Here is a 13,418-nt window from a genome sequence, read left to right on the forward strand (position 1 = left end):
GAATGAGTTTAGGCAATAGAACAACGTTATTTACATCCTGGCATTCTGAAAAAAGTGTAGATTTAATGGCCTTTTACCAACCTTCTGCTAGCGTAATGTATATGTAGCTATTTTTAATTGAATGCCTTATTGAGGATGCCAAAAATATGCAAGTAAAACATCCACAGTAATGTGTAAGGATTTTAATTAGTTTTAAGACAGTGGCCTGTCTCCAAAGATTCTCATATTCAACCACTGAACAGTTGGTCAGTGGGTCAGATTTGACAGCACAAATCATCTAATTGGACTGGAGAACAGAAGGGAGACCTGGATGCAGGCCTGGCCCAAACAGGTGATCCATCTGCACCTTAACCCTCCATTGAGTAAGAGGGGGGCTATGAATGCAGACCTGTGTGCAGAACCTTAGCACAGAAACACATAATACAATCTAAAAGCTGATTCATACACCAGAAACACATAATACAATCTAAAAGCTGATTCATACACCAGTCCTTGCAGGATTGGAGTGCAAGCTTTTAAACCTGTTGATTAAAGCTATAAAGAAAACCATATACACTGCCAATTTGGCCTCAGATGAAAACTTGTTTCAGAATGCACCAGCAAAACAAATAATTCAAATCAAATCCACATTATATGGTTATAATAACTAGTCCGCAAATATTAGATGCAAATAAATGACACATTGGGTGTCTCATTGGCGTGAAGGTAGTGTCTATATCATAATGCCATTATACCAATCTGATGTGATCAAGGTGATGGAGTAAAGGTTACTACATTTGGGGCTTTTTAGTTTAAAGAAAAGGCAAGTAAGAGGGAACACGATAGAGGTGTGCGATGTACGTGGTGTGGAAAAAGTGGGTGGAAGGGAAAATGTCTTCTCTTATAGTATTAGACCTTGGAGTTATCCAATGAAGCTGATTTTGCAAGATTCAGGACTGAGAAAATAAAATACTACTTCACACAGTGCATGGTTAAAACTGGAATTTGCTCTCAAAAGATACAGTGGTGGTCACCAACCTGAATGACTTTAAAAGAGGATTAGACAAATCCATGGAAGGTAGGACTATCGGCGGCTTTAAGCCACAGTGGCGATATTCTACTTCCACTGTCAGATGTAGTATACCTGTGAATGCTAGGTGCTAGGAATCATGGGTGGTGAAAGTGGTGTGCTCAGGTTCTGCTCATGGGCTTCCCAGGGATATCTTCTTGGCCACAATGGGAACAGTGCTGGACTTAATGGGCTTTTGGACTAATTTATCAGGTTTTTCACATGTTGTTTCATACGAAATGTGGCTTGTAGATCTGAGTCAAATGTCTCCTGAACCCAAAGGGGTTCCCCAGTCCCTGGTTTTGAGGGCGAATCAATGGTCCTATACTGAAGGAAATGGATAATTCCGTTTGTGTAAGAGATCCAATTGCAATGTGCGTTTCCCAAATGTTTTTTTTAAAAAAGGGGGGGGCACACATATTGGGCACACCAATATATGATGTATAGGAACGATCTGAAAGAGCCAAGTTGGTTGTGCCTAAGAGTGTCCCTGAAGACGCCTCTCATTTGGTAAAACATGTGGGTCTCAGTCAACACACATCTGTGTACCTGGAGACTTTCAACTGCGCTTTGGTACCTTCCTGCTTTTCTTTTCTATTTGCCAACTTACAGGAAAGAGGGATTTAGGGAGTCATTGGTGGCCGAAGCAGTTAACATGCTAGCTGTCCATATGTGTGCATGTATGTATATGTATTCTGGCTGTCAGTGCCCTCTTCAAAAGCTAGTTGCTGTGTTGAGGACTAGATTATTATTATTTTTAATCAGTGTTTGAAAGCTCTGTCGACTGCACATGCCTTGAATGCTTGATGCTGCACTACTGCATAAGCTGGATTGTATCAGATCATTTGCCTAGAAAATATCATGTGAGGTATATTTTGTATTAGCAAATTGAGATGAATGCCAAATGCATTTTAATACGATCACTTTGTTTTTTGCTATTTCCTTTCTTTGCTGAACAGTTTCTTAGATCAGATCAGGGGTGGGGGGGATCACATCATTAAACAATAATTTTCTGAATTTTACCATTTCATTTTAAAAGAACGTGCTTATTCAGGACACTAACGCTTTCCATGAAATAGGCTCTTTAGTACATAAGTGGCTATTTTCCCTTGCAGTCTGACTTCCTGTGGGTTTGACTGCAGAATAGCAGGTATACTATTCCAAAGTGTCTTTACAAGTGGCTCAGCAGGGTCTCTGTGCTGTACATCCACGGGAGACAGCTCATCTGTTTAATCCTTATGTTTTAGTCAACCTTCCTTATTATGTGTGCAGGGCTCCGATGCTCAGCTGGATTTTGACTTTCAGAATGAATTGATGGAGCTCTTTGATCTTTGCTGTGTATTGCATCTGTTTCATCTTTCATCCTAATGCACGATCTTCCCAACTCCAGCTTTATTTTTCCACATGAATTCATCATGTTGTTTTTTTTACTTTGCTCTCCTATTTCTTTGCATTCCCTTCTTATGTGCATTGAACTTGATGTGGCATCATTTGAATATGACAGCTGTTTTGTATATGTAATTTAAAGATGCACAAGATGGCCGAAGAAATGTATGCTTAATTGGGAGGAACATTTAACACAAGCCAAATCTTTAAATGGGATGAGGAACCATCTAAAAAAAATACCCAGACAAATTCTTGTAGACATTTCATATGTTCATTATCAAGATAATCACTATATCATTATAAAGTCTCCCATAAACATGGGATAACTTCTGCCTATTGAGAGGGAGGGAGGAATATAATAGAATTAAATAGACATTTAGTAGTGCTATCCTATACCCGCCTGTTCAGAAGTAAACCCCATTGAGTTCAACAGGGATTACGCTCAGGCAAGTGGACACAGGATTGCAGTTTATGTTACTTTATTTGCCATCATGCATTATTGTGACACTCATTCAATATCCTAGGAAATCATCCTCTTATTTAGGAACTGAAATGCAATGCAATTGTATTTTTCTGGTACAGTAGTATGATGATGGAGGTAGCAATCTGCTTCCAAGAAGATGGAGATTGGATCGGCTTCCAAAGTACTTTAATTTCATTGATTGGCCAATATTGGTCTTTAAATTTGGTGCAATATTAGGATTCAGTGTATTTTAGAAGAGTCGGTCTACAGTGATGTAATAAATTTCAGGAAGACTTTTACAAACCCTCTAGCAAATTTTCCAGACTTGTTTTTTGAGCTTGCCTTAGAACTTCAGTTCTAGGAAAGAAATTTCTACCTTTCTTCATGTACTTTGCATGGAGAAAGTCCCAGGTTTAATTCCCAGCATTTCCAGGTAGGACTAGGGAAAACTCCTGCCTGAAACCCTGAAGGATCCTGCATATTAGCATAGACAATACTGAAACAGATGAGCCAATAACTGTGCATGTGACTACGGTATATGCAAACTTCTCCTGCACCCATATAGATAGTTGTCTAGAACTTAGATTCTAAATTCTAAAGTACTTGAAATTGTTTGCTTCAGGTACAATATTCCTGATAGCTTACTTACTTTTAAAAATGAATGTGTATTGAGAACATAGTAGTGGCAGATGTGGTGGGATGAACCTAGCCAACAACCATGTAATTGCATGTTAATAAGGTGGGGTGGGGTGGGGTGGCAGGTTGGGATTGTGTAGATGCACCAGTGGGGCCAATCTGATGCTTCTGCTGGTGCAACTCCACAAACTTGACATCACAACCACCCTGTTTCACCCTCATTCAGATACCTTGCATTGATGCTGCTGTCAGAAGGGCAGATCCACCTTCCCTTCTGCAGATGCTGCTGGTAAAGTATATAAAAAATCCAGAGGCCAGATGTAATGTGCTATATTCAACCCACATTCAATAGACTTTCTGGTTTTGGATAATAAATGACACACTTAACTGCAAAACATAGACTGCTGTGCTAGCCTTTCATCTATGTCATAGGGGAAGATATGGAATAAGAGGGTTCTTGAAACATACATATACAAAGTGCTGGAGAGATAATGCCATGCATATAACTATATAGCTTATTTCTTACTCAAGGACTTCTTCCCTGCCACGAGCATATCATTTATTTTCATAAGATGGCTGGTTGAGGCAGGTAGGAATTAATAGGAATTTCAGCTGTTTTTGAAAGGATCACACTATTTCAACAATGATGATTCCTAGTGGGTTCTTCTTAATCCTGAAGACTTCACAGGCTTCACTGGTTCCTTGGCTGTTACTATCTTTATGAGCCAGGGTTGATGTTGGCGTTGAACGGTAGGAATAAATGACAAATAGCAGAGCAAATTAATACATATCTGTCTCCATCAATCAGAAACACATGGGAACTTCTCTCCTGAAATGCAGTGGGAAAGGGTGCAGATTAGAACCTTAAAAAGGAGCCATGCTGCTTTTTAGGTACAAAGAAATGACTGTGAAGATTCTAATCCATACAGGTGTTCGGAAGTTGTGGTGTTCCTCTTCTGGGCTCCATGGAGAGGCGGACTCCAGTGTTGTGGAGAACCCCAGTGCAGCCACTGAAAGCGCAGGCCAGTGCACACTCCCCTCAATGGTGGTCCCACTAGCAATAGCTCTTGTAAGGTTGAAAAAGGGTCATTACAGAGGTTGGGTAGAGCACAGCAGGACTGGCAATGGATCTGCTGGATTCAAAGCCAACCCAAGGGATTTGATTGCATGTGCTGCATGACACCCCATCCCAGACCCAGTTAGGATTGCTCTCTTACCCTAGGTACACGCACAATAAGAGGCTGCAGTCCTAAACATTTGTACTAGGAAGTTAGTCCCACTGAACTTAACCCCTGTGTAGCTAACATTGTTAGCTATCCTAATATAGCTCCACTGTTGAATCTGTGTGAGTAGCACTTCTACCAGTACAGTATTTAGCTGGCCTGTAGTCACTTTGGTACTGCTAATGCAGCGGTTTGACTTCCCCCTCGGAGGGGCACTCTATTGTCTCTCGAGACAGACAGATGCCAACAATAGATTACCTGGATCTATTGGATGTTCTCCAAGCCATTCAGATACCTGAGATTTTACTCGGTTTGAGTTACATATTTGTTTCCATAAATACGACACTCGCTCTATGCAGTGATTTCATAATGAGCCCTGGAAAAACACACCATGCTTTCATGTGCAATGCAGTGCTAATGGGGAAAAATAGGCCTCTGGTATCTGTAGATTCCTTCCCTCCATCATTGCTACATCTCGCTCCCATTCTCTTTGGGGTGAAACTTTTCGTTCCAGGAAAACTGCTTTTCAAGGAATTCAACTACAGCTGCATGATTGGTCTCCTGTGTAATGTCGGAACTTCCCTCTTTAAAGACTTCCTTTCTCCCTCTCTCTGTACTTGTTCCTTTCCCTTTATTGTCTTTCTCCAACTCCTACGTTATGGTTTTGGATTTCAACTTTTTTGAGGTTTTGGAAGCATTTCCTTAAATTTTCATTCATTTTGAGGGTTTTCTGGGTCGTTTTGACCCCTCCACCACTTTAATTATGAAATAGTCACCAAACGTATTAGTTCATGTTGCATCGTATGTACACATATTGTTTATATTGCAATTTGTAAGAAAAAACCCGGGGGGAGGCAGTTTTGCACAACAGCTGTTTCAAAACTTTTGCAGCTGGGTCATTGTTACTTTAGTTTGGAAAATGAAGGGTGTAGGTCAACTTGGGATTGTGTGTGTGTTTATATCTAGATGCTCCAGATGTAAGCTTCCTTGGCTTTTTAGAAAAATAAGTCTAGAAACATTTTAAATAAATAAAAAGGATGTTCTAAAAATAGTAGGATTTTATACTTGCATGGCTGAACTAGTTTTCTCCTGGCATTTTAAATGAAAGGCAAAATGCAGGTCATAACCAATTTCCACAAGTGTTTTGACTTTAGCCTCAAGAATAGAGATGGGTTGCATACTTTTTATGACAACTTTAGAAAGAACCAAGTAAATTGCTTGCCTCATAATCCTTAAAGTGCAGCAACATAGCTAGCAGTACCAGGCATGAAAGGCTTACAGAAAGAATATTTTGATTCCGAGATACGAATGATCGCTGCTAGCAATGACTAGTCAGAGTGGAGTTTCACAGTGTGTGTTTACTGTAGCTCCTCTACAAGTGCTAATAGTACTTGAAAAAGTGAGATAAATTTTGCATTGCTCTGTAAAATCATCCTAGTCAGGGAAAGCACTTATATCCACTTTTTGAAATGCATCTCTCAGCATGCTGTTTTCTCTCAAACTGTGATATTGGGTGATAACAAAAGTTTCTTTATGTTGCACATGCTTATTTTATTTCTTTTGTTCTTGAATTTAAATGACCCAGAATCTGCTGAATAGTTATTTTATTTTCATAACACGTCTTGCAGTAAGGATTCGACCATTTCCAATAGTCTGCTGTTTTAAATTGATGTATTTAGTATTTTTCAAGAGCGATGGTGAAATGTTAACTATCACTTAACTTACATTTATTTAGAAGGGAGCCTTCCTGTAACAAGATTACGGTAGAATTTAGGAGCCTGTTCCACTTGTTGGAGTTCATAGGCTGTCAGACTAGTTAAGATGGAAGGTGCCTACAGAGAAGACTTTAATGAGAGCCAACTGCTTCTGTGGGGCCAATTAAGGCTACCCAACTGTAAAACACAGCCCTCTGGGTAGAGTTGGATTGCCCATTTTGGGAGCAGGAGGGGAGCAAAGGGAATACCTAGTGTCATGGTTAAAAGGGAATTGTCTTAATGTTCAAGGGTTCCATCTAATCCCCTAAATTTTAAGGATGCATTATTAATAAGGTTAGCACTGATGTCCCTCAGTGCAGGTTTACATATGCACCACTGCCTGAACTTGAAGCCCCGGTAGCCGTTCTTGAGATATGGATGTGCTCTTGGTCCCAAATCAATCTTGTCATTCCTCAGAAAGCAATGAAAGATAATAAGTACTATTCACCTGATTGCCTTCCTGCTCTGAGACAGCTGGTGACGCTTGTCTTCCTGATAACCAGGACTTTCAGATCTAAGGCAGGGATAAAGAAAAGCCGGGAGCTTGCTGAATCTAAATTTGACAGTCGATGGCAGTGTAGAGGGGTCAGGAGGGATAGAATCTCTGACACGTATAAGAAAGGAACAAAATTTATCTGCTCTGGTTGCAATGATTAGATGTCTCGTTGTCTGGCTTTCTTATAGTGGGTGATTGATCGTGCCCGCCAGCTGCCTAATATCATAATTAACAAAGTTGCTACCGTGTCTGAGAAGTTTAATCGAAAAAAATTGCCAGCAGTATGATGCCATTGTCGCCCACAAAGATCACAAGCGTGGCAGAGTCGACTTTTGGACTAATGGAGCTGCAGAACTATGTGGCTAGAATGAGAAGCACTGCACCTGAATGGCTAATGGTATGTCTGTTTTTTCACAATTGCATTTCCGCTCTTCATTTTCCTTTTGTGCAATCTAAGAAAGCATTAATTTTCATTTCAGGATGTCATGGGGTACCTACATTAATATTTGATGTTTCTTTATCTTTGTTTATTATCTGCATAGCAAGTTTTAAATATCTTGCCTTTGTTAATTATTGTGCCAAACATTATTTAAATCAGCTGTGAATATGGTAATTGCTGCTATGGTTTAGATCTCTCTCTCTCTCGCTCTCTCTCTTTCTAACTGCTAATAGGTTCTCTAAGGTTTTTCACTTTTTGCCTGCATATACAGGTATCTTTAAATGTATGATGCATAGCTTAGACCTCCTGGTATTATGCTAAGGAATGTTGTTAAAATATACACGTTTATGCATCTCCTCATGCATATAGAGGTTGATGACAATACATGATTAACAATCTTGATTCCAAATACCTCAAACCGTTTAGGAAATATCCACATATCACAGTTCTTTATTTCAAATACTTATGTGCTTTATGGGTAAAAAAATTGTTTTGCAGATCTCTTTCTTCTTTGCAGTTGTATTTTCTTCCCTCTTTGTGAGCGGTATTTGCTCACATAGTTGTCCCCAGAGTACATGTTGCTATTGCCAAGCTAACATATGACTCTGAATATTGACATTGATGGTTCTGTGTATGCGCCCTGCAAAACAAAACAAAGAAAGAAAGAGAAATAATGGGAAATTATTAAAAAATGAAGACAAAGGAAACACTACCGGATTTATGAAACAGGACATGAAAACTTGAAATAAGAAAACATCATATATAAAGCCTGCATACTTTACCAATGTTTTGATTTAATAAAGCCCATGGCATAGTAAGGGATATTTTCTGGGCTTGTTGAGAATTATAGAAGAAATTGTGCATTTTAACAAAATTAGAGAATAGTTTCTTCTGCAGGTTAAGTGAATATGCAGTAGCTATTGTGGTGGGTTGTCATTCCGATCACAGAAATATCTCTGAAAAAATTCTATTTAACAGTGGGCTCCCCCCCCCCCCCGGTTACAGTATGTCTGTCATCTGCAGATTGTAAACTATATTAAAACATTATTGATCCCATTGCACATTCACTAAGACTTTTAAGGATGATTCAGTGTTTCATATTGGTAATTTATACTGTCTGGTCAAATTAAGTGATGATTTATTTTTTTAATTCCTAGAAGAAGAAATGCAGCAGTGGCGGCTGATATTCTTCCCTTACTCAGGATATTGTTCTGAATTGAAATACTATTTCTTGATCAGAAATGTGCTTTCCGCATCATCAGTTAAAGGTAAAAATGTTAACCTTGCCTGGCATTTTTATTGTTCACCATTGGTTTTTTAACAACTCAATAGTTTTCTTGGAAACAAAGAATGGTGTAAATATAGAAGTAAAAAACCAGATTAGTGATGCAAATTTCATACAGAAGGAAAGATTATGCTACTAGAACAAGTATATTGTTGTTTTAATCAGCACTCCCATAATAATTCATGTAATTGAGACTTAGGGCATTGTTAGAACTCAGCTGGAGAAAGAAATGTCTATATGGATTACAGGAGGAAATGCTAAAGCAGTGTCACAGCAGATGTGTCTGGCTTTTAACAGGATTAATTCCTGGGATATGTAGCAATGAACTGCTTGTAATAGTTTCAGAGGAACTAATAATTTTGAGAAATATGTTAATAGCAAATGTGCTAATATAAAGGGCTAGAAGATTAGCGATGCATTCTTTTTGCACTGGAGTAAGAATATAATAAATGTCTCCCAGGTGACTCAGGCTACAGCAATTTTTATTGGAGATTAAAGCTCGGGTGATTAACCCTTCAGAAATTAAAACCTAGTGCTAAAGTATTCAGTCCAATTTAAATGCAAACAGAGAAAAAAAGGTTATCATTCACGTTTTTTAAAAACCTTTTAATTTTCTTTCTTCCTCCTCCCCTATGTCATTGAGAAGATAGGCTAGTAAAAAGGAACATGATTTAGTTTGGACAAAGCTGTTCAAATGGCAAAATCGCTTTCCAGAATCCAGAGAAGAATATTCTTCAAAGGAATTTCAAAAGTAAGAGTGAGCCTGAGATGAAACAGGTAGGACAGTAAACATTATCTATTTAATATCTCTAATATCAAGTTTAATTAGACTGTGTTCTTTCAAGTTGATTAACACTGGTAATTAATTCGTTAATGTTGCAGTCTAGCATAGAAAATGTTTCAAGAGTTTAACTTGTACGAAGTATGAAAGTCTGCTTTTAAAGCTGACAAACTGTTATAAAACATGTTGAGTCCATTAATTTACAGAGGCCTAATAATAACATCCACACACTTTTCCAGGTTAAGGAAAAGGTTTTTAGGATAGTTTTATAATAAACTTTTGGAGTAGTCCTTGCTAGCAGTCATATACCACTGGTGATATTCAGTTGGATTACACAGAATAGATCCATTGGTTTCAATAGGTTTATGCATCTTTGAACTAATGTTTGTAATCACTTGTGTTATCTTTCTGTGATTCTGTGTATAGGTTATACAATGGCATTGACAATATGGCATTACTGCATTCTAATTGAACTGGAGCAATATTTTGGAATTCCTAGCTTCATTCCATATGAAATTGAAGTTTCTTTGCAATATTTATGTTCAATGTATTTATTTATTTGTTAGCTTGTTTATTATATCTGCAGGCACCAGCTATTGTTTCTTCTCATAAACTTTCATGAGTCATTTTGATTTAGCACTTCCCACGGATTAAAGAAAACATCATAAAATGGCGTGGAAAGGAAATATGGAATATTCACTTCACTAATGTCCAAAATGTTGATGAAATGCCATACCATAATTTCAAATTCATTATAAAATCTTTAAAAAAAATTTGAAAAATTAAACTAAAAGCAGAGTGAAAAAATAGGCTCAGTATGTAACAGAAATCAGTGGTTTAAGAGTATGTAAATAAAACACAGATTTGGGGTACATATGTTTTAAGCATTATAATGCAGAATATGACTGCTGAATCCCTTCTGGTCTTCTTCTTCTTCTTCTTCTTCTTCTTCTTCTTCTTCTTCTTCTTCTTCTTCTTCTTCTTCTTCTTCTTCTTCCCTCCTCCTCCTCCTCCTCCTCCTCCTCAATTCACCCGCTATTACATAGGAAAAAGCAAGATGAGTTGAGGCTGCAATCCTATATTTAATTACCACACAGCAGCTCTACTTCTGTCTAGACATGCATACGATTGTGTTGTATGCTTGTAATTCTCAAACTGGTTTTTGTGTGTGCTTCCTTGAAGCAAGTTTCTCCACATCACCTCAAGAATCTTGCTAGCATCATTTTGCATATGGACCTGCCATATTGCTCCGGACCAGCAAGATAGTATAGAGGAGGCACCTTTTCATAGTTCTCTGTGGGACTTGGCTATACAGCTGCAAATAAAACGTTTTAAGCGTGCTTTAAGTGCAATATACAATATGACACTAGATGGCAATGGTGAGCCTTATGGAAAATTCACTGTATTTTTTAACACAGCATTTTCAGAACAGTTTTTATGTGTGTAGATTCCTCCCAGATTACCCTTTTTTTGCATCCTGCAGCTAGTGTGGTGAATCTGGTCTGCAAGTGTTAGTGTGTATACATAAGACAGGATGCAAAGCTCCCCAACTAATTTGCATGCAAATCAAGCAGACAAAACCCCACTGCCAGTCTCTCCAGTGTAGATTAGCAAAAATTTTCTTGAGGCTTTTCAGAGTCACTCCTGCACCTTTAACTAGAAACTTCCTCCTTGGAGTGTCTGACACAAACTGCTTCCTGTTCATTGTGACATAGCATAGCTGGCTAATTAGTTCTTCTTCACCAACAATGGGAATCTTAAATTGCAGGCTTCTTTTCATTTCTTTAATTTTCTTCCATTACTTTTTGAATAGTGTCATTTTACTTTCTTTTTTTTTTAAGTGGGGGCTTGGGGAATTGTACAATTATGGGGAAACTGAGATGCAATTCATCACTAAAGTCACAAAAGGCAGCTTCTAATGAAAATGCCAGGTGATGTTTGTTGAGTGGAGCTTACTCTAATAATAATAATAATAATAATAATAATAATAATAATAATACTCCACCCATCTGGCTGGGTTTCCCCAGCCACTCTGGATGGCTTACAGCAGATATAAAACATAGTAAAAATAATAAACATTAAATGGATACAGACCATTAAATGGATACAGACCATGGACCATGGTGGTACTATAGGACTAATGTAGGAGTTAAGTGGAGCCACAATTTTAGTTCTACTTCTACAAATGATTGCAGAAAACCAAAGTGTCAGCAATGTTAAGGGCTCCAGTATGGAATAGGTCTAGGTGAGAAACCTACTACCTGAAATCTAATTTTCTCTATTTACAGATTATTATTATTATTTTTAGCAGAAGGAGAAAACGTATAACAATGCTAGCACACAAGTTTGTGAGAGGCTTCCACAACTTGCAAATGAAGATGGGGAATTAAATGCTGCTCTTGCAGTAAAAAGGCCCTGTGGCCATAGAGCAGAAGATGCAAATTTTGTTTTTAATTTGTAAGGGGCCTTCTCACACCCTTGGGTTAGGTCAGAGTGGATTTGTAGCTATGGTCAGGGTGTGTGGGTGGAATTTGGGAAGGATACAGTTAGGACTGGTGGAATGCAATCTCCTCTATGAGACGGGGGCCTCATCCAGTGTTGGAAAACACTGGCCTATATCCTCCAGCATACCTGTACAATTAATGAGCCTTTTGTTGAATAGCAGTGGAAAGAAGCTTATGTCCTTTATATCTGAGAGTGCAAAGTTAAGAACCTGCTTCCTTTTCCATCCTGCTGGCTCACAAAGGTTAGAAACAGCACTGGTGAGCCAAGTTAAATCCTGGCGTTACATTCACTGCATAGTTAAGAGTTCCTATCTTTTCAAATTTTCATGTATGTTATTAAAATTGTAATAAATATGCAATCTCCTGTCCTATTCAATTTATTTCTCTCTTTCATCAAAAATGAGTTCACACTGACTCTGTGAAGATAGTGAAGTCCTAGGCATTGTAGTGGAGAAATTAAGGAGCCTGAGGCAGCAGCAACATCCTACCTAGCCCTTTCATTTACACTTAAAACACCCTCCAGGGAGGGGAAAAAAACCTTTTTATGGGACCCCATGAAAAAAAGTGAAAATGATGAAAACTAAATTTGGTGTGGAGTTCATTCAGTTGGATTGGCCTTGAAAAGAAAAAAAGGAAAGGAAAAGTAAACCCTTTCAGGACACAAAACACACACTTTGAGACCTAGTGTTTGAACTAAGCAATCCACATGCTTAAGAGACCTTTAACGGTCTCTTAACTATACACTGCTCAACATTTATAACCATTCTATTTTCCTCTTGGATTTTTATATAAATAACTAATTGCGACCTGCCAGCTCTGCCTCTCTACTTTTCAATTTACCATGTAAACTCCCTTAATACATGTTGAAATGTTTGCGTAAACTAAAATAATACACCTGTTCTGTCAAATGCCTCAGACAATCACATCTAGATTAGAGGCTTGCAAAAAACATGCATTTAAAACTTGACAATGCATGCACAGAATTTAACCACGTATAACATAGCATTCCAAGCTGTTTATTCAAGTATAATTTATTTTGCTATGAAGGAACCATTTGGCTTTGCTAATGGTGTATATATCTGTTAATAATGCATCTTCTCTTGAACGTTGCCATTATTTCCACATTTTAAACTGAAGAAAGAGATGATGAAATAGTAAATACTGAATAGATGTATATATATAGATAGATATATCTCACGCTTTCTACATGTGTATGAAATTTTCTGCCTAGCTGCCAGTTTATCACCTCATTTCAAAAACTATACTGCAGTTCTTAAATATAAATTATTGCAAATTAATATATACAGTATACATATTCATGACTTGCAACAGGGGCGTAACCCCCCCCCAAGCAAATGACTTGGAGGGTCAAAGTCTACATCCTGATAGCTGGTTTCTTTCCT

At 38.0% G+C, this 13,418-nt stretch overlaps 1 long non-coding RNA gene across 7 annotated transcripts in view; it reads left to right on the forward strand.

The window, feature by feature from the left end:
* The window catches only part of LOC118091582 (uncharacterized), a 97,866-nt gene that overhangs the window by 53,476 nt on the left and 30,972 nt on the right, over positions 1–13,418 (forward strand). For all 7 annotated transcript variants that reach the window (XR_015945838.1, XR_015945840.1, XR_015945839.1 and 4 more), the window contains 3 exons: positions 7,195–7,403; positions 8,603–8,713; positions 9,377–9,507. This is a non-coding gene — a long non-coding RNA (uncharacterized LOC118091582). The remainder of the gene's footprint in view (positions 1–7,194; positions 7,404–8,602; positions 8,714–9,376; positions 9,508–13,418) is intronic.

The sequence above is a fragment of the Zootoca vivipara genome, chromosome 9, assembly GCF_965207765.1.
Source record: "Zootoca vivipara chromosome 9, rZooViv2.hap1.1, whole genome shotgun sequence".
Taxonomy (NCBI): domain Eukaryota; kingdom Metazoa; phylum Chordata; class Lepidosauria; order Squamata; family Lacertidae; genus Zootoca; species Zootoca vivipara.